The sequence below is a fragment of the Carassius carassius genome, chromosome 7, assembly GCF_963082965.1.
Source record: "Carassius carassius chromosome 7, fCarCar2.1, whole genome shotgun sequence".
In the NCBI taxonomy this organism is placed as follows: Eukaryota; Metazoa; Chordata; class Actinopteri; order Cypriniformes; family Cyprinidae; genus Carassius; species Carassius carassius.
The window spans coordinates 24080165-24101241 of NC_081761.1; the positions used below are offsets into that span (position 1 = coordinate 24080165).

General features: G+C 37.1%; 1 protein-coding gene across 9 annotated transcripts in view; it reads left to right on the forward strand.

Moving 5' to 3' along the window:
• gab1 (GRB2-associated binding protein 1) overlaps positions 1-21077 on the forward strand; it is an 82461-nt gene that overhangs the window by 35654 nt on the left and 25730 nt on the right. Inside the window, exon 1 of one of the 9 annotated variants that reach the window (XM_059554261.1) lies at positions 7145-7256. The exons of 7 other annotated variants lie outside the window; for them this stretch is intronic. The gene's annotated coding sequence lies outside the window, so the exon portion shown is untranslated. Of the gene's footprint in view, positions 1-7144; positions 7257-20727; positions 20962-21077 lie in introns of those variants that run through there. One more of the 9 variants, XM_059554258.1, reaches the window with a different exon arrangement.

The following is a 21077-nucleotide window of genomic DNA, read 5'->3' on the forward strand; positions in this document are numbered from 1 at the left end:
GAAGTCTAATACACCTTGCATGGAATGAATTTGAGTAAACCACAGGGTAATTTTTCCTTTTGGGTGAATTATCCCTTTAACAGTCAAGCATAGTATTTTTCATAGTTCTTTTTTTTTCAAGAAAAAAAAAAGAAAGAAACTGTGAAGTAATCAAGAAACAGAAACTAATTATTAGAAGTACAGCAAACGTATTGTTTTATCTACTTGGAAACAGTACAAATATATTTGACATTTGAACTATATATAGTGAAAAATCATATTGCATGTCACATTGCACAATATAATAACATATATTGCATAATAGAACATGGAATATATGTCAGCTCACAAAAGTTTTGCTCATTGCTAGTTCTGACTTAAGTGTTACTGCACGATATTTAGATAAAGACTGTTACCTAAACGGCTCAGTGTTCCATTTGCAACTGCATGTTAATCAATATTGTTGTTGCAAGTAATGTTAAAACAGCTAAGGATACCCTTCTGCATTTGGAGACTTTAAGGAAGCCCCCCCCTTGCCCCACCAACATAAACCAGTCTAAACTTAGTCATGACCAGCCATGTAGCGAACGAGTGACAATGGAGGAAAAACAGGATGTCTTTTTCTCAAAGTGAGTGTTGGGAACAGATGACCAGGAAGATGAAAATTGCCAGCGAAGTGGAAACTTCCACTTTGTATCTTTGTGTTTTTGCCCAGTTGAGACCGGTTGCTCATCTGTTGTTCCACAGCCAAGCGATGGTAAACTGTAAATGATTAAGCCCCTCTCTCCTTCTCCTGCTCACGCTTTTGCCCTGTTCCATACTCTATTTCGCGTTCCTTGGTTAATGTTTGAATCCCATCTCAGTGCAGCTTTTAGAGGTCCAGCCGCTGCGTCTGTACTGGCTCACATTTCTTCTGCAGAAGAAGAGATAAAGGAACTAAACCAACTGTAGAGAGGAAATGAAACCAGGCCATTCCCCTGGGATTACTGTTAAGGGCTATTGATCTATCTTTCTCTCTTTCTGTCTCTCTCTTTATTTCTCTGCCCTAATGATTGATATGGAATGACCTCGGCTTGAAAACATGCTGTTGTTCTTGTCCTGCATGTGTCACTTTGGTGGTCATTTGGAAAGGGAGCAGTGTGGACTAAGAGACGGACATCTGACTCATCAATTTAGTGCAACATCCAAGGAAAGCCATAGCCAGGATGTTTTTTAAGGAGAGTGGACGGTGGGTCTTCTAGTTAAACTGTAATCATTTGCATTAAATGTGATGCTGATGTTGCACACACCTGGACTTAGGACCATGTGAAGTTTAAGAGTTGCGGGACTCTCTAGCACTGTGTTTTCATCTCGCATGCAGTAGGTGAAGTTTCACAATATTAGAATTTCCCAGAGAAGACACACCATTCCAGGATTAAGGTGAGAGAAATGTTAATGCACAGTTTTATTATTGAGTCATGTTTCGCTTTAGCTTTTGATGTGTGTCATTTAGAGCAACGATATGCATCGGTTATGAAAGTCCCAGCCACTGTATTCCAAGAAGAGTGGATAATGCTTGTGTGAACTATAGTTTGTGGTTTGCACATGAAGTTTGTTATTTTGGCCGTTTCATGGTGTTCTGTTTAAACCTAGTGCAGGTTATTTATTCAGCTGCTCCAGCTGCATAGGATGTTCTCTGTATTACATTATCTTCTGCTGCTAATTGCTGGAGTTAAGGCTGCATTCACGGTCAATGTTTGGTATTGACAAGATTGTTTTAAATCATGGTGTTCATATAAAAAAAGCAACCCATGAAATGTCTTGATCGTTGATTATTTAGTTGCATATGCGAGTGGTTACTGGCATTGTAGTTTGTTGATTTTCAACTAGCTTAATATTGTTTCAATGCTGGTAATGAAGCAAAACATGTCAACCGGCTGTCAAAAGTGTCTCGTAGCAACATCTCTTTTCTGATGATGTGCACCAGTGCGAGGACAGGATTATGTTCCATCTTCTCCAGTCATGAGCATGGTTGTAGTGGTTGAAGTGATTGCTGGCTACGCCTATGTGCCTGAATTGAATATGATTACTTATCGCTCCAGTTGAGTTATATTGTAAGCCAATTTGACATAACACAGTTTACACAAAACTTTTCCATTTCCTTCTGATTCAGAATAATCCCACACCTTCATTGTCTTTTGCATGGTCATTTTTAAGCTCGCCACAACAGACACAAAGAAAACACATGCAAGGTCTGAGTTAAAAAAAGTTAGTTTCTGCCCACATACACTTTTAAAAAGAATGTATTCTTGTAATAACATTTTAACTTATTTAAAATGTTTTAAATGTAACATTAAACTGTTGATAATTTATATGATAAGATCAGGGATGCCTGGTTTTCAAAACAAAAACTTCACCTATTGCTTCTCATAAATAGCCCGATCTTGCACTGTATGTACCATAAGGCTATTGGCGCTGACTGGGGCTGGTCCGTATTACAGTTTTTTGAGCTTCGAAGCTTTGGTAGTAATCAACACCTAATATTCGAAGCTTAGAAGGGAGAATACGCCGTATTCGTAGGTATTTTCCAAACAAATTAAGTGAATGTTTTTATCATGTGTAGAATTACTGATCAACATGGCAAATAAAAGCAACCCTTTTTTATTTTTACACCAAAAATATACTATAGGCGTACTACTTACACTTTTCAAACTTGATGTGCTGTTGTGGTAGGCCAGCTTCAAATCGCATATTTGGCACACTGCCTTTGTCTTGTCCTCACTCAATTTAAAGTCCTCCCACACAGCTGAGGTCTTATGCATTTTTGTCTTCTCTTCCAAATGAACTGAATCATGACATAACTCATGGGCGATTCATGTTCAAGCTCGAATGAGAACCGTTTCGCAGGGGGTGCTAGGTGTTAAAAAAAAAGTTTGAATCTTAAAATTAAAAAAATCGAATACCAACCCACAGAAGAATATTTGAATAATCGGATATTCTGGTCCAGCCATAGTGCTAACTCAAATTAAGTTTTACCATTTGATCCTTCTGGTCTGGATTTAGCTTGTAATTTTATGGTTGTTGTGATGGGTTTTAATTTAAAGTGTTTGTGGGTTGAGGACTAGCATGCTAGCTCTCTGGATGACCTTACTAAGGGCTTGGCTTTGTTTAAAAAAAATCTAATGATTGAGAATGGGTGTTCTGTGAGGGCAGGACCGCACAGCTGCCTGAATCATTCCCAAGGTTATTTGAATCAAGGTCGGGACAACCGGCCTATCCCTTCTTATATACTAACTATCTTTTTCACATTCTCTGTTTCTCTTTTTCTCATGTAATGTCTTGACAGAGAGAGGGATTTCAGATTTCCTCCCAGAACTCCCACATTTCTTTTTAGCTTTCTGCTTTTGGAGTGCAGGTCATAAGAGTATGAAGACAAGGGAGACTGAGGAAATTTATCCAAGAACGGAAAAAGCAGTTTTTTTCTTTTTTGTTCTTTATTTCAACCTCTGTTCCACTGGACATTACTTTCATGTCTTCCAGACCGCCACATACTGAATGTGGATTCCAGAATAAGGCAGTCCAAACTTCATATTAGGTTAGAGCTCACATCCTTTTGGTTTTTGCAAAACATATTTTCTCTGATGTTCTGCAGGAAAAATGTAAGCACACAGTGCCAAACTGTGTTAGGTGCTGATAGAAACCAAACCCTGCCTTCACTTGACTGTATGAGAATCTTTTCTCAGTAGGTGAGAAAAAGGCATTAAAGTTCGAGGTTGGACTTTCTGACTCATTAATCGCGTAAAAATTCCTTCAGCTACTCGCGTGTGAACTGACTCTCAGCTGCCCAGCAACATTAACAATGTGTACATTAATAACTGGATTCAAGTAAAGAAAGTTCATGCTTATGTGCAAGTACAGTATCTGCAAGAAAAATATCCAGTGTTTTTGTGAACAAATTACTACAAAATCCTTTGAATTGTTCCAGTTTATATGGATACATTTTGGTAACACTTTAGTATAGCTGGACCAATTCTCACTATTAACTAGTTGCTTATTAGCAAGCCTGTTGTTAACACATTGGCTATTTATTAGTACTGATAAAGCACATTCTACTCGGCCATATTCTACATCCCTAATCCTACTCAATGCCTAAAAGTAACAGCTACTATTAACTATTGCTTATTAAGCCACTTTTAATAAGCAGCAAATTTGGAGTTTGAGGCAAAACTTATAGATAGTGGTTTAATGACTACAATTGGACCTTAAAATAAAGTGTGACCTGCACTGTGCAAGTCAGAGGGGAAAAAGAGAAAAATGCAGCCAGTTAAGAGCTTTTTTTAACCAGATAGCAATATGCTAACCAAACAGAGAAGGTAAAAGTTTAATTTGGTAATTTTTGCTACAGTAATTTAATGATGTGTAATTTAATATGAATTCACACGTTCGTGATAAAGCAATTTAACACGATATATATAAATGATTAGGCAACAAATATAGTATCCATGATATGTTGCTTAGGGTCCATGTGTGGATCTTGCATATCACTAGTTGACTTCACTCTGTCCAGGTTGTTTTTTTTGTTGAGGTTGATTTTGGCCGTTCAAACACTGGTCTCAGTGTAGTTCAGATGAAAGTTGTAGCTGTAGGTGTTGAAAAGATGATAATATTCACATAAAACATCACAAGGCTAAAGAGACACACATGGAAAGTAAAAGTTTGTGACTTTGCACATGACTAAGGCAGTATGCAGGCAGACATTTCTTATGTGAGTGTAGTCTTATTGGCTGAGCCTGAACTATCTCTAACATCTACTGTCCTAGTACTTGATTTAAAAAATACGGTCAAGCAAGCTGCAATGAATACGCTATATATTGCTGTGTACTTATGATCATATTGCTAATCTTTTTTAGAGCGGAAAAAACACAAGTCGCGTATCCTATTAATAAGTCTCATTTTATTATTTCATTCAGAAATAGGCCTAATGCCGACGTGAAATGTTTACAAACATTATAATAAACACTGTAAACATAGCTATGCTATTTTAGTTCCCCTCACTTCACAACAAATCATTTCAATTAACAGTAGCCTAGCTTTTAAAAAACAACAAGAATATAAAAAGCCTATAAGAAGTTATAGCAATGTAAACGACAAGCCAAAACTAATTCATTTAGGCTAAAACGAAACTGAGACCAACAGGTCTCTCATTCGACACAAAATCAAATGTTTCCGTGTTTGCGACTGTATTTGAATACCAAATTATTATTAATTATAGCCTACTACACTTGCGTTCCAATATCCAAGTAAAACTAAATGTTTTGCATAACATCACAGCGGTACGGTGATAACACTTAACAGGACAGATTTTACTACATATTTAAACTGAGCAGTGTGTTGTTGTTTTTTTCATATGTTTGACTGACTGTATTTTATTATGATAATGAACCGGCTGCATTTTCAAAGCAAAGCTTAACTTTGTGCGCGCATGCGGCGCCAGCGCAATCACTTGATTTTTTTCCCCTTCTAACAGTGGAAGTAACTTCTCCTTTTAGTTATAAAGATTATCGGAATTCTAAATAGTTTGCCTTTGTGTACATTCACAATAAAAACAAATCTTTGTGTAAAGACATTTTGTTGGAAGTTTTATGTGTAAATGCTGAATTTTTATGTAATATAAAGACCATGTGAATGCTTATGTTCTGTTGTTTGCTGCTTTTTGCGCATGTAAAATGAATCCCTGGGAAACAAATGTTAGTATTTTTAATGGGCCACACTCACTTATCCTTTCTAATTTAATTCAGTTCTAATTTAAAATAATCTTGTCAGTTAACGGTTAATAATCGGTTAACGAGCGTTGGTTGTCGGTTAGGAAAAATAACCGAATGAACATCCCTACTGAAAAGCTATGTAGCAGGTGACCTCATAATATGACAGGTGCTTTATAAATCTGACAAAAGCTGTTCCCTTAAATTGTCTTGTCTTTATGTTCGGCTAAGAGAATCACTGTGTGGTAGCTTCATTCGGTGGTCACTCTCGTATTTGATTAGATTACACAAGCCTGGAAAGCATTAGATTGTAATGGGCTGGTGAGCTGCTCAGGGGGCAGAGCTTGAGTGCTTCAGAATGCTCTGCCAAAAAATCTTTGCTTTGAAATATATTACTGGAATAAAGCATCCCCCCCACCCCAGAAATTGTCAATGCACATATTTTAAATTGTTGTGGTTTGTGAAGTCTAGATATTTCATTCTTGATAACACATTCCAAATATTTTTGCACAGAAAATTACCTTCACCCAAGAATTGCTTCACCCCAAAATTAAATTCAGTCATTGTTGACTCAAGTTCATGTAATTTCAAACCTGTATAACCTTTCCGTGAAACACAAAAGATTCATTTTTGAAGGAAATTCGGGGACTTATTCATATAAAGAAAGTAATATTTTTCCGTGTGAGTAATGTTATATCACAGATCTTTAAAAAATATGCAATACATTTTGTTCTGTTTCTCAAACAAATCCAAGTCGATATTTAACTTCTTGATATTCTACAGCATTAATTGCCTAACTTAAGTGGTTTTCGCATTGTCTTTATCCTATATTGTACTTCCACAACTAATTTCTAATAGTGCATGTTTGTTTTAGGAACTACAGGGGTGGAGAAATTTTCAGGGAACTTGTTCGCACAAAGCAATTATACAGCTTCAGAAGACGTGTAGGAATTTATAATAATGTCAAAAAACACTTTTATGATAATGGAGCTTGACAGTCCCAGTCCCTATTCATTTCATTGTAAGGAAAATAATGACCATGAGATTATTTAAAAAAATATATATATTTTTTAAGTTCCACGGAAAAGTTATTTTTCATCAGCATAAGAGTGAATTAAGTCAGAATTTGTTTTAACTTCAAAGTTTTTTGAGGACCCTCCCAAAGATTCAAAAGTCTTTTTCAAGTTACTTGAGGACCCTCCCAAAAAGTTATATATAAATAAATATATTTTGCTTTCTTTTTCTTTCTGAAGTGTTCTGTCAGCATGAGTGCGTGTGTTTGTGTTTATTTGCACGCAACCCCTTTCACTGCTTCTGCCTTCAGTCAACCAAAGCCCCTCTGATTTAGTGGTCATGTTTAAGGCATTCTGGGAGGGCCTGATTACCAATATAACAGGAAGTAAGAGGTGGGAGAGGTCTCTCCAGAGTTCCATGTAAAAAGACTGGTATTCTTGATAAAGACTCACTCGTTCTACACATAACAGACACATCCCTCTCAGCTTTGCCCTGACTGCTGATGGAAACTGTATTTGAAAGGTAAGCTCACTGACTGTTGATTGCTTTAAGGTCTGATTTGACTCATAAATGCTTGTTTCGGTATTATTGGATTTATGAATATTTTGTAGTAAAGGATAATTTTACACAATGCTCTAATATTTTGGCTGCTTATTTTCCTAAAAGCCTTGCTGTGGTTCCATGCTGATTTGAGGATATCTTGGTTCGGGGTCTTTTCTTAAAGCAGTGTACCCTTAGGTTGGCCTATAGTCAAAGAGTCAAGTCACGGCATTGGTGCATTGTACTAAACTCTGGTCAGGGATCAGAATACGACACACTTTATTTTTGAGTTGAACAGAGCTCAGACCATTGGATTGGTACTACTGTCAAATTATAAGAATGTATATGTTGATTTGTGGGTTGTAAAAGAGGAGGGATACCTGAAAAACCAAGTAGGATTTGTTATTTTCGAATATAGGATTTCGATCACACTTTATTTTAAGGTCCAGTTCTCGCCTTTAACAAACCACTGACTATAACTTTTGCGTCAATAGACTACTAATTTGCTGCTTATTAATAGTCAGTAAGGTAGTTTAGGTATTAGGGATGTAGAATATGGTCATGCAGAATATGTGCTTTATAAGCACTAGTAAACAACCAATATGTAATTAATAGGCATCCTAATATGCATCTAGTTAATGGGAATTGGTCCCTATACTAAAGTTATACCAGGATTTCTAACATCTTATTGGAAGCTTGGTGTTAGACTGAGCAAAATATGTTGCAGACTACTTAGACAGAAGAATTCAGAATAGACTGATATCATTGGTTCCTCAAAATTATTAAGCTTAGTTTTTTCAACATCATATCAGCATCTTAGGATGATTTCTGGTCATGTGATACTGAAGACTGCAGCTTCACAGATCATCACAGAAACAAATTACACTGAAAAAAATATATTTAATCAGAAATGGATTTATAGGCTATATGTTTTAAAATGTTTCGCAATATTACTACTTTATTTATCAAATAAATGCAGCTTTATGCCTCATACACACTGGGACGATTATCGCGTGCACTCATCACCAACATTTTTTGACACGTCTTTTGTGTTCTTAAGTGATTTTCATCGGTGATGAGCTGAGTTATGGAAGCATATGGGTAGCGATATTCAATTTGGAATGTAATATGCAAAATGACAATGCAATATGTAAAATGGCAATGCATTTCTGTATTTACATTTACATTTTCCAATACATTTGTGCAACGTTTGGTGCAAAATGAAAATTAAAATGAAATTACATAATTTTCATTTGGCATTTCACACACCAGTTCTAATATGTAAAATGAATACTAATTTTAACGCTTTATAAGTTGCAAAATTAAAATGAAAATTTATTACAGAAATGATTAGATATGTATAACATGTTCAAGCAAAAACTGTGGCAAAATTATTTAAATGCTATTTTTCTTAAATGCATTAACACTCACAGTCAAGACACTTACGATTGCATTTTCATTCAGTGTCCCGCAATGAATGTAGCAAAATTCAATGTGCACATTGAAAATACATTCTGAGCCGATCACGTGCCCGCCCCCTCCCGCCATGTCAATCACTGCATAAACAAGGAGGGGCTTGCAGAAGGTCAGAGACTCAAATCTCAAGAAGAGGATTCAAGTGAGAGAACATGGACAAGACAGTTGGTCCGTGTACGTTTTGATCATTTCGGTTTATGGCTTCAATATTTCATTCGCACTTGTGGGCGGCGCTGAAGCGCTTCTTTCATCTGATTGGTCGAATCGCTCCACCTTCAGCTCGGTCTTTTCATTCTTTCAGGCAGAATAAGAGTCAGTGCGAGTGAAGCACTGTAATGTCTGAAACTACACTCAATGTTAATTAGCATAATATTTGAATCCGATGATGCTGGCCACATAATTCGTGCTGCTGCGACTTGCAAGAGTCGTTAAATTATTTCTAGGTTATAGTATTGTATAAATATTGTCCCACTGATAAAAACAGTGCAAATAGTTCTGTCTCCTTGGATAACAGTGAAGTGGAAATAAATATAGTTAAATTTCTGAAATAAAATTAAATAGGATTTTTTGGGAAGGTAAGTCTGGCCAGTTATACAGCAACATGAGTCAGAAGAGTCTGTAGATCTGAGCTGAATTTGGTGAAACATTAAAGTTCTAGTCTGTCAATTTTCTCTCATAATAAATAATAATAATAATGTTACCCGTATTTTTCGGTATAAGTTGCATCAGTCCAAAAATAGGTCATGACGAGGAAAAAAATATATGTAATTCGCATTTATTCAGAACCAAGAGAAAACATTACCATCTACAGCCTCGAGAGGGCGCTCTGGGGTAGGCTACAGGAGCACTGAGCAGCATAGATTTGATTTTACTATTTTTATTTAGAAATGTAACGATATTAATTTTTACAATTATTTATTAATGTCACACACACATACCTAGTGCCTTATGACTTAAAAGAAGAGAGTGGTAAATGTTACAGACATGGAACTGTTCAGTCTATTATTGATTTTTATTTCCACTTCACTTTTATCCAAAGAGACAGAACTATTTGCACTGTATTTATCAGTGGGACAATATTCATACAATACTACAACCTAGAAATAATTTGCAGGTCTCAGCAGCACGAATTATGTGCCCAGCTACATCTGATTCAAATATTATGCTAATTAACAGTGAGTGTAGTTTCAGACATTAAAGTGCTTCACTCGTACTGACTCTTATTCTGCCTGAAAGAATGAAAAGACCGAGTTGAAGGCGGAGCGATTCGACCAATCAGATGAAAGGAGCGCTTCAGCGCCGCCCACAAGTGCGAATGAAATATTGAAGCCATAAACCGAAATGATCAAAACGTACATGGACCAACTGTCTTGTCCATGTTCTCTCACTTGAATCCTCTTCTTGAGATTTGAGTCTCTGACCTTCCGCAAGCCCCGCCTTGTTTACGCAGTGATTGACATGGCGGGAGGGGGCGGACACGTGATCGGCTCAGAATGCATTTTCAATGTGCACATTGAATTTTGCTACATTCATTGCGGGACACTGAATGAAAATGCAATCGTAAGTGTCTTGACTGTGAGTGTTAATGCGTTTAAGAAAAATAGCATTCAAATGATAATTTTGCCACAGTTTTTGCTTGAACATGTTATACATATCTAATCATTTCTGTAATACATTTTCATTTTAATTTTGCAACTTATAAAGCGTTAAAATTAGTTTTCATTTTACATATTAAAACTGGTGTATGAAATGGCAAATGAAAATTATGTAATTTAATTTTCATTTTCATTTTGCACCAAACGTTGCACAAATTTATTGGAAAATGTAAATGTAAATACAGAAATGCATTGTCATTTTACATATTGCATTGTCATTTTGCATATTACATTCCAAATTGAATATCGCTACCCATATGCTTCCATACTGAGTGAACATGCAAATTCACTCCCTGGCATTAGATGGCGCTTAATGAAAAACAGAAATACCCTGGTACACATCAAATCCTATTTGATCTGCAATTCCTCTCCATAACAACTCCCTCTTATCAAGATTATTGTAGTGGCTGTTGCGTTCGTCATAAAACAATTTGTGTTCAGACACCAATGAGACCAGCAGCTCTACATTCATCTTGTCATGATAAATCTTCATAAGTGTACTTACCTCCTCTTCATCGTTAGGTATTAAGTATGCTCAGCAAGACTGTTTTGTGCTTGAGCGCCACCAAGTCATATTTTTACTGTAACTTCAGAAGCTCCAGGCATGTGAACGAAAACACCAATCTCATTGGTCGGACAGTTTTTAATGCGGCGTCAAACCAAAAAAACGAGCCAGAGGCTGTAAAAAAAAAAAAAAAGGTTTTTACGCCTTGCGTTTTGATCACTGTGTGCACACTCACAGTGGCACCCTTTGTTTAGTCACAAGACATTAAATTTATCTGCGATAAATGCTCGCGATATTCGTACCAGTGTGAACAAGCCATTAATAAGATACTGCTTTCAAAAACATGATAAATTGAAAAACAGACCCCAGATTTTTGAACAGTAGTGTTTCTTGCATCCGAACAATCCAATCCAACAATTACATTGCATCACCACGTCTGCTTCCAGTGCAGATTAGTTTTATGCAATCTAGTTTTCCAGATATTGAGTTAATATATGAAATATTCTGCATCCTGACTTCTAGACCAGCAGGATTTAAGAGCCTATGTAGAGTCCAGATTCACCTCTTGGCATACGTAATAAGAAATGTTTAGACTCACCAGGCTGCTCTTTGATCACTGGGTAAGAAGAAATGGAGTGAGTTCCTATTGGTTGTAGATTTTTTTGACCATTTTATCTGTTATGCCTTAAACCAAAAACATGCAGAATAAAATGAAACTTTATAGAACAGGAGATTTTATCAGTTGGATTGCAGCAAGAAAGACCTTGGGAACTATTCTCTCTGCTTCATCGATACTGTGTAGGTCTTTAATAGAAGAGTCTGCTCAGCTATTCATTCTACAAGGCCAGCGGTGCCTTTCAGAACACTGGCTTTTGAAGTCATCATAAAGGGTGCAAGATAAGGATAGTAAATCAAAGGTCTCCTCCTCCACGCCATAGATGACGACAGTGATGACGATGTACCAAAGTAATGAGGTAGCAGGCAGCGCACTGCTTGAACATCAGTGCCCATCACTAATAGCGCATTAGTGTGACACAGTTGTGGATGCTATAATAGCCACAGCTGTATCCCAGAGATTTTTATTTTTATTTTTTTCTCACAGATAACATAGGCTGATTTTTCCATAGCTATTGGAACAACACAGAAAGCCTTTGTATATTCTACTCCTCCTTGTCTTCCTCTCTTTATGCGCCTTGTTAGTAAGGCCAGGGTGGCCAAAAACTCTTGATGCTCCAAATTGAACGCCTTCAAGAACTGCATTGTTCTTCTACAGCCTAGGGGACTTCAGAGTGATATGCATGGTTGTGATGTGGAATGGGGTTTGGTCTGATATTTACAATGCTTTGTAGTAGTGGTGGGCCGTTATCGGCATTAAAGTGCTGCGTTAACGTGAGACTCTATAATCGGGCGGAAAAAAAATATCGCCGTTAATCTATTCTCAAAGTTGGGTTGGCAGCTGGGTCTATACTAAGCAAGCTATGATGACTTTCACCTTGATATTTTATATAACCGACTGGCTGAGGCCAGCCTAAAAAGATGCTCAGGACAGTTGACGGGCCACTGCTGCGAACTGTCACGAAAGCTTATCTTTTTCACGTGTTTTTAAGCCTTACCGCTTGTCGATTTAAACATTAAAGCATCCAAACACAAGACGCGGAAAAGCTGAACAGAGTAGCTGGTTACTCGCGCACTGTGTTCGGTGCGCACGACAGAGAGAGCCGCGTATCACGGACAGGGACACTGAACCGAGCTCTCTTCTGCGAAGTTCTCCTCGAAGTCCCTCCTGCACCTGAACGAACAAATACAAATCGCAATTGAACAAACAAAAAGATGTGAAAGAGCCCAATTCAGTACTCGCGGTGTTCTGGTGTTCAGGGCTCACGCAGAGAAAGGCGTCTCAAAACGCTTATTTTTGCTCTTGTGCCGACAAATACATACAAAATATGTCAAAATATCCACCTTGGAAATTATGCTCGAAAAAAACTGTCAGTTATTTCTTAAGTGAAAGTAAACAGTTGATGAAAAAATGGGATGTGTATTATATTGGATGCGTTCATCTTCTCTTAAAGTGACCGCGCCTAATTTAGCTACTGGCTGCTGTAATGTTAATCCAAGAAAATGAAAATGAAAATGAAAATCACTCACTGCTCTTGACTGAATTACTTTGTAGTTTTAACAGTCAAACCAAAAGTTATTCAGACACCAGATATAATTTTTGATATAGCAAAACTGTAATGTGAGAAATGTTGAAGGTGTCTGAATAAATGTAGGTTTGATTGTATATTTCATTTTTACATTGAAGAATATCCAGTGCTATTTTACATTTAATTATTTGGTTTCTGTACCTTGACACCTACAAACTTGAAAAAAAACTTAAACATTGTCTAAATAGCACAAATAGATAAAAATAAACGAACATACAAATTAAACAATTTCAAACAGGGCCCACTGGTACAACCTTCACCGGGTCCCCGCTGACCCCAGCTACGGCCCTGCTCACGCCTGTTTCACACATACTCCATCTGCAGTGCGTATACTAGCTTGATAAACCCCTTCTCAAAGACTTACTGTTTGTCAATTTTATTTGGGTAACACACATATTCTGAATGCCTTCGGCAGAATTCGAATGAGCCATTTTAATCTAGATTAATCTAGATTAATTTCAAGATCACAGTGAGATTAATATAGATTAAAAAAAGTAATCTATGCCCACCACTACTTTGTAGAGACCCTAGAACTGTTGTGCAACCTTAAACATCAGTTAAAAATCTGTATTTCAAAACAGCAAGATGATGTTCAGTTCAGTTGCAGTTTATTATTTTAGAATATTTTGTGTTTCAGGGTAGTGGACAACTGTTTACATTTAATACTATCCAGTGCTTGACTGGCATGGTTCATAAAAAAAAATGTTATGCAGCACATTCCAGTTTCTCACCAGTTTCTCAGCAGTAATTGTTTATTTTATTTATTTTTTTTTTTTTTTATATCTTTTGATCAACTACTGTATACCAAGGTTATTATAGTTTTGCATTTTCCATTCGTTTTTTATTTTATTTTTATTCTGAATTTGTTTTCAAATTCAGTTTAGTTTTAATTTAGTTTTTAAAGTGGGTTTGCTAGTTTAGTTTAGTTTTAGTCTTTTTTCATAATTTGGGTTATTTGTCAGAGGCAAGATTCAAAAAGGTCAGAAAAAGTATTGTGTAATAATAACTCAACATAAACATCAGACAATTTTAGAAAATATTCATTCAAAAATAAAACCAGTACATAAAATGTACATATGGGCACAAATATGTAAACAGTCTCAACATTCCGCAAGTGCAAAATGTGTAAGTGACGTGTGCCAGTAAAAAACCTAAAAAGCCAACAGACTAAAGAAGACTGCATGTATTCAACCCTTTTTTGAGCCACAACAAGACTTTTCTGTCAGATTGTCAGGGAGCTCAGTCTGAGCAAAGAACATGACAAATAAAAAAAATAAATAATAATAAAATACAATTTAAATACAGCTTTTCAATTTGTGTGTGTGTGCGCTGTGGCCTGTGGGTGTGTGTGTGTGAGTGAGTGTGCATGGGTGAGAAAGAGAGAGATGGCTTTACTTCAGTCAAGCAATACTTTTCTATACAGAATTCACACCCTATAAAAATACCACAGCTGTACAATTTTCACACCCTATACTAAATTTACCCTAGGCTACTCATCTGGATTGAAGCAGTAAACATTCAGTGTAAGAGTAAACAAATGACATAACATTATTTAATATTTGATTCACAGCTTATATATTGTTTTGACATCGACAACACAAGTGCATTTTACCTCAAACTTGCGACTAGTTAATTTTCTAAAGTAGCAATCGCTTCTCGGGTCGACATTAACAGACTGACAAAATTATATTCAGAATCTAAATATTTTTTATACCACTTTTTAACGTGCGATTTGTGTAAAGGTGAGATACGAGACTCGAGATACCAACCTTTCGCGAACGTGCTTTCAATATCGAAGTCGCAGTTTTCGGGGTTTTTTTTCGTTCATTTTCGTTAATGATTATAACCTTGCTGTATACTCAGGACTTTACAAAAATCTATGACTTTCTTCCTTGGAGTCGAGAAAGTGTAATGAACAGACTGACATTTAAGACTTAATTTGTGCCAAAGTTGTGCTGTAATACACATTAAGTAGAAGGATAGAAGTCTGTCGGGTTTCACAATTCATTTTTGAGTAAACTGTTCCTAACACTGGTAAAGTAAGACAGGATTAGACAATCAACCTTATGGTTTCCTGCAAGTGGCTGGTTGTGGGCCCAGAACATGTTATCACTGATTTGAAACAGTATGTGGGAAATGGAAGAAATGAGAAGTCAAATCTTCTGCTCTCAATTCTCTTTTCTTGTCTTTTTATTTTTTGAAGGAGAAATGAACCAGAACCAGTGCACCATTTACGAGTATGAGCTTTCAGTCCTCAAGTAAAATCCAAGAAAAGTGCTAGCAGGTTACTGTACAAAGTTCTTTTATTTTATTTTTTGATCATTTTAATATATTACAGCTTAATCTATATATAGTACTGTAGGCTTCTCTGACTAAGAAAGCTACTATATTAAAACCACCTAACAATACCTTAGAAACATTGGAAAGTTTGTGTTGACAAACTTTGCTTTTAATTTTTTTTTTCAACTGTATCATGCTTTTAAGTGCTTGTAAGTGGGAGTCATGTGGTCAGTTTTAGAAAGACATTAGGGAAACCATTATTGCTGAGGCCAACAAAGGGCTATCAAGCACAAAGTGAAGTGAAGTGAAGTGAAGTGAAGTGACATTCAGCCAAGTATGGTGACCCATACTCAGAATTTGTGCTCTGCATTTAACCCATCCAAAGTGCACACACACAGAGCAGTGAACACACACACACACTGTGAGCACACACCCGGAGCAGTGGGCAGCCATTTATGCTGCGGCGCCCGGGGAGCAGTTGGGGGTTCGATGCCTTGCTCAAGGGCATCTAAGTCATGGTATTGAAGGTGGAGAGAGAACTGTACATGCACTCCCCCCACCCACAATTCCTGCCGGCCCGGGACTCAAACTCACAACCTTTCGATTGGGAGTCCGACTCTCTAACCATTAGGCCACGACTTCCCTTAGTTTGTTTGCACTGATCTTATTCCAGAATGATGCATCTGAGATCACCGAGCAAGAATGACTTGTTTTGAAAGGCGAATGTTAGATGTCAAAGACATTTGTTTTTGTGTAAACCATTTTAATACCAGCCTGTGGTGTTAATGATTTTTTCTCATGTTGCTTCTGGCTTTTCATAAGAGTTTCTGACAGTGTAGATAAATGTTTTGTATCACAGCACTGCAGCACTTTCTATTGAAGTGAACTCCTCTAATGAAACTTTAAAAGTAAAATGGGTAATGTACGCCTCGGCGTTGAAACTAAAAGTCTATGTAGAACAAAGTATTATGTATGCAGAGCTCAACAATAAGGATACGGGAGTGAGAAAGTGTGCGAGAGGTTGTGGCACACAAGTTGTCACGTTCCCTTTTCATGCAGTTCTGCATGCAGACTATGGCATCAATGTATTGATCATGTGCTGTTCATGTGCCATGAAAACATCAGTTAGAATGTGTTGATATATATATATAAAGTGTTACCAAAATTTAAATTTTTAATTTGGTATTAAAAAGGTGTATAAAAACTTGCAGACCTTTTGTCAGCTGGATACTACCTTACAATGAACCCTGTCAGGCTGTTATTTTTACTTACATGTAAACGGGAAACACACTGAAGTTTCCTTTCTAAGATGCAGCTGAAGCGTCACTATATAGAATGACATTATACAGCGTCATTCCAGAGCTAGGAATCCAGGCTGCTTTGCAGTTTCTTGCTGTCACTGGAAATAAAGAAAGTGAGAGTGCACAAGTTGGATGATTAACAAACAAGTGGCAGGTGTGACCCAACCTGGGCTTTGCCCTGACATGTAGCTGACAGCGTGTTCTTGGCAGAAAGGCATCCCGGCACACCCCTCTATACGCTGGAGCACTTCAGCTGCAACCTATGCATACTTGCACATGCTCTCATAGCTTGTTATTTCTGTGACCAAACCTGATACCCCACTCTACCTCTTATCTAGCACATCTGTCTGGATTTGACAAACTCCGACACACTGACTGCACTATTACCTGTAAATATACATCATTGTATCTGCTGGAGGTCATTCATGTGATGCCATTTTGTTAGATTTCATTGATATGTTTAATGAGTACAAAATCAACTTTGTTCTGCCAATCCAAATCCATTTAAATTAATCCTCTTTGCAAGTTAGCACTGACAGCCCTGTTCACTGTGCATGTGATGACCTAAAGACAGGGCTGTAGTGTGAAGAGATGGATGGGGCATGAGACATGAGAGAATGATGTCATGCAAAGAGCTAGTAGATGGCGAGGGGGAGGTGCCCACATATGTGTCTTCATGTATTCAGGTCTGGACAGGCCAGTTCTATTATTATGCCCTTAGCCACCATCCTGTCGGTTACTAGCCTTTCAACCCAAACACACAGGGCTGTTTCCTCATATTACATAGGGTGGTGGTAGAAAGAAGCCAGTTAGATTCAGTCCTATTAAGGAGTGAACAATGAAAAATGACACATTAATCAGCATTGTGATGTGGGATTTTTAAGGGGTCGTGTGATGTTGCTAAAAAGAACATTATTTTGTGTATTTGGTGTAATGCAATGTGGTTACCATAATTTCCACATCTTACAATATTGTTGCTCCTCTCTGTCCCGCTTTTCAGATACGCAACGATTTTTACAAAGCTCATCATCATTCTGAAAAGTGTGGTGTGATCTGATTGGCCAGCTATCAAGTGAGTTGTGATTGGCCTAATACCTCAAGCGTATAGTGGAATTGTTACACCCCTTACCATATTTGGAAACACACAGCGATAAAAGTTACGCTTACTTTCTTTGCGTAAACATTTGGGTGGTGTTATGCAGATCTTCCCACACAGTGACACAATTTATTTTGAGTTGTTTCTAGTTTTGTTAGTATGGGGTGGCATGCAGGCAAAGATGATGCTTTAGCAGAATTTATATTTCTCAGCATGTAGCTTTCACATTGCCTATTAACGCACCCATCAAATAGCTCTCCAGTAAAGTGCACATTATAGGTCTAGTACATGTATGGTATGCGGTGCTATTCACTGTACATACAAGATGGAGTGGCTTTGGCAGTCAGATGCGAACATATCATGGTTATTCCGTCTCGGAACGATCTCACACTTACAAATGATCCAACTGTCAGTTCTCACACACTCTCCAGCTCTGGTCTCCTTAGAGACCACTGATCTAGTTTGTACTCTCTTCTAGTGTTCATAAATACTGAACCATCTCACCTTACTGGTGTGTGATATGTGCTGAAAATTATACCACAGTATTTTCTCAAAATTTCGGACGTGTTAATATTTATAACACCTAAAACGATATTAAATTTATGCATTTAGCAGATTAAATTAAATGTAAAAATTTTAATTTATGCATTTAGCAGACGCTTTTATCCAAAGCGACTTACATTGCATTCAGACTAACAATTTTTTCCTAACATGTGTTCCCTGGGATATGAAAACATTTTGCAGTTTGTCATTTGTGGTTATGGTTAAACAAATTTTCTACCAATGCTTAAATCAAGAATAATATCACAAATATCAAATCAAGTTCAAATTTGTCAAATGCATGAGAAGCTGATTAAACAGCATAGGCTCATTTAAAATATGTGCCTTTTCCTACATTTTGGCAAAACCTTTACATACAATTGACTGCAGTTTCCATCTGAAATGAACAGAAAAACAACTTTTATTTATTTTCAAACAAAGTATTATTATGGAGGCAGATTGTCTTTTAATAAATACTTATAACTTTCTGGTTTCTTGCACAGTAGTACTTTATAGGCTGCTTTTACCTCAGTGCATAATTTGTAAAGTAATGCATTTTGAAGTTTGTGTCACATAATCACATATCCATGCATGAAAAAGTAAACTTGCTTATTAGCTCACCTATCAAGCATTGCATTTGCAATGCAGAGGACTCTGTAATGCATCCTGTACAACACTAGTCACAATAAAAACACTTGAAGACTCATAGAAGCAACCTATAATGGCAAGGTTGCTTCATCAAATGCGTTTTAATCTCACATTTGCTGTTGTTAACACTGTTGGTTGGGTTTAGTGTAGATGATGCGTTATTTTTAAGTGCTACAAAGCATTAACATTTTAGCGGCACTCACTAGACATTTCATTGCCGAACTATTGAGATGCATACAACAACCAACATATAATTAAATATTGCCAGGTAAATGTTTATCTGTATCGAGTAAAAGTTTGCATGCTTTTAGCACCACTCACTGAACATTTCAATTTATAAATGATTGACCATTATTGACGAGACCTGATGTTAACGAGCAGAATCAAAGACGAAAATCACTATTTGTATGTCACCATTATAGAGGTCAGTGTTTAGTGGTCAGTTAGTTTAACTGAGTTTAACTGAGTTAAACTTACATTGTTGATTATTGCAGCCCTATGATTCTCCAGCATAAGATTTCCAAATCTTTCAAAAGAGTCTTTCATTTAGACATGCAAACATCAAGAATCAACCTGTGAATCTCAACAACGGTGACAATCAAAAAAGCATGTTGCAGTGCATTCTGGGTGCCACCTATCAAAATTAATCCATGGCTCCCATGATACATTGTGGCATGAATGAATTATTAGATGAACTTAGTCTTAGTTATTTCTTTAAATTTTTACTGTTGTATTTTTTTAATGTTACTTTTAGTAGTTTGTGTTCTAATGTTTAGAGTTGATCTGTTTTCTCTTTTCTGAATTTGCTGTTTGTCACTGTTGTTGAGATTCCTACACTGATTTTTGATGTGTGTGTGCCTAAATTTTCTTTTTCTTTTTTTTTAATTATCAGAACAACTTTCAAGAAATCCTTTTAATTAGCGGGTACTGTACAATCACAGGATTGTTATGTGGTTTGTACTATATGCTTATTAATTTACTTGTTGTAAGTTACTTGTTTTATGAACTACACATTTATCAGCAGTGTAACATCCTTCCTCTATTCTAAGAGTCTTCCTCTATTTGAACTTCTCTCACTTCCGAGTCTTTGTGCCTCTTTCAGATGTTATTTCTCAGTGACATGTAATAATTTCAAACAATGATAATGAAAAGGGTAGAAGATGATGTTGTGAAATGAACAATTTGCATGTCAACATGTTTTAGAAAGCCCAGTGTGATTGCACCTCATCTAAAATATGGTGCAGGGTAATGCCACTGGAATTTCAGGCATGAGAGTAATGAATGCTGATGCATTGGCTGTCTATGTGAGTCGTGCCGTTTTGCTACGACAGCAACAGCTTGTGTTCTCACATTGCTTGCCATTTTTTTAACAGTTTCTTTCTAACTCTTTTCCATTGCTGCGCCTGATTACGTCAATTATCCGCAGAGAGACTGACCAGTCAGTGATTCAGTTCGGATGGCATTCCCCTATAGTTTGTCCTTCAATGGCATCTCTGTTAAGTCAAGACAGTGACACTGTGCCCCATGCCTTTGTATGCATCACACTTATGTGTATGTGTGTGTGCGTGAGACAGACAGCTGCTGCCACACTTGGAAGGGCCTCTTCAATTTCGTCCCACCCTGTCCCCACTCCCTCTCCCTCTTTATGCACAAACACATTCATTTTACGTACTACTTCTGGAGCTGAAGGACTTTTCGAGATGTGGACTTGATCTTGAAAACTGCAGGAGTGTAAGGGAATTTTGCAAAAGGGTCAGTTTGGATGCTTTTAGGATCTAAAGGTGACTAGCTGTGGCAGTGTTGTTTGTGAAACAGAGCATCTCTTCTCTTCAGATTAACTCAACTGATTCAACTGAGAGTCTTTGGATTTATGTGCTCTTACAGGCTAAATGGCATTAAACAAAATTGAACAGGCACTTACCACAGGTGGCTAAACACCACACTATCTGTGCCTGAGCTGGATTCAGGAGCTGGGACTCAAGGTAGGATTGATGTGTAACAAAACCAGAGCAGGATGGCTGAATTGGTGTCATGTGAGAGTGTTTTTGTCTGAAATGAGGACATCTTACTTTATTGACAAAGGCGAGTGTGTCGGTTA